This window comes from Vicia villosa, unplaced genomic scaffold (assembly GCF_029867415.1).
Source record: "Vicia villosa cultivar HV-30 ecotype Madison, WI unplaced genomic scaffold, Vvil1.0 ctg.002752F_1_1, whole genome shotgun sequence".
Taxonomy (NCBI): Eukaryota; Viridiplantae; Streptophyta; class Magnoliopsida; order Fabales; family Fabaceae; genus Vicia; species Vicia villosa.
The window spans coordinates 288,427-290,273 of record NW_026706021.1 but is presented as its reverse complement, the minus strand read 5'-3'; positions in this window follow the sequence as shown (position 1 = coordinate 290,273).

The following is a 1,847-nucleotide window of genomic DNA, read 5'->3' as shown; positions in this document are numbered from 1 at the left end:
AAGTGGCCGAATACATTATATTGTTTGTCGAAGTGTAATGCAAATTCAACACGTTTTAAATTTGTTTTAATTTAATTTGAGTTGTATTTAAGATTGGTAGTATAAATATTGAACTTTAAGTTTCAATTTAGAAGAGAATTCATTTTTTAGAGTGTAACAAAATTGTAATTGAATTTTCTGTTTGAAAGTTAGTTACTCAATTTTTTTCTTCTTTCTCTTCTTCCATCTTTATCTTCATCTTCAACCTTGTGCACCAACAATTGGTATCTAGAGCTACGATTTTGATTCAGGAAAGGGAAACACGAGTGTACGTGAGGTGTATGATTGATTTCGTTTCTTGAATTCGCATTGAAGGAAACAAGTACCTTCTCTTGGAGGAAACAAGTACTTTGTGTCTTTTGTAGATGAGTTCCTAAGAACAACATGGGTAGCACTCATCAAGTTTAAGTACGAGGTGTTTGCTGAGTTTCAAAAGTTCAAAGTGAAAGCTGAAAAACAAAGTGGTCAAAAGCTGAAATTTCTCATAACTGATGGTGAAGGCGAGTATAACTATATAGAGTTCAGGAAGTAATGTGGGGAGAATGGAATTGGGCATGCGGTTACTGCTCCATACACTCTGTCATACCCCAAAATTTGCCCTCCTCTATTCATCTTCAATGGCTCAAGGTTCAAAGGACCATTCAAGCCAACTCTCTCCTAATCGAAGGATCTTAAAATTAGGGTTTGTATGTTATCAAAGGAGTTTGAATCTCTAAGACCTCAAATGGATCTCAGGGTATCTCATATGTCTAAAGGTATCTCTATATCAATTATCAAGCTTCTATTTCAAGGATTGCTCACTCAATGGCCCAGATGATCAATAATCGACTATGTTGACCTAAAAGTCAACTATGGTCAAAGTACAATCAAAACTCCCGACTTTTGGTCAACATAAAGTATTGGAGGTTATATCCATCATTTGATCAAAGGATGATCATGATCCATTAATAAAAACTCAGAGATGAACAAATTCAAAGGTTCAAATTAGGGTTTTTTATAGGAAATGTCAACTCAACTTTGACTGGAAGCTTCAATTGAGATGAAACCAAAAAGGTCATTTAGAGGATTCTTTTAGATTTCTAAAAAGTCCTAGAATGCATTCATATGATTAAAATTGAGAGAGATACACATGGTTGAAGTTAGGCAAATTTCAAGATATGCATGAAACCCTAATTGCACAATTTTGCATTTTTGGACTAATGGGCCTAGAATTTTGATTTCAAACATGACCATGGCCCATAAAAGGACTTCTGAACCCTTTATTTTATTTTATTATATTTATCTTTATTTAATTGAATTTTTATTCATTTAAACATTGATAAATCATATAAATATGAAATAAATAGTTTCAAAATCAAGTATTTATGTTCCAAATATTCAATTAATCCAAGTTCAACCCAATGGTCAATTTATACTATTACTATGGCATTTATTTTATTTATTTTTTATCATTTAAAAGTCAAATAAAATCAAATAAAATCACAAAATAGTGAAATAAATTATGTGATTTATTTTTAATCATGTAAAAGGTCCATATACTAATATGAAGAGGAGGAATTTCGTTTGGCATGGTTAGGGAGAGAGATTGATTCAAAAAAAAGAAAGAATATATGTTTTATATCAAAAATCTTTCTCTCCAAAATAACATGGTATCCAAGCCCATTAAAAACCCTAATACATTCATATAAATAGGAATAATATACCTAAGGCAAGGGGGGATGGAGGAGAGGTGAAGGAACTAGGGTTTCAAAAGCTCCAAAAAACTCAAGAAACTCAAATCTTCTTATTGACACTTGCAGCCACATTTA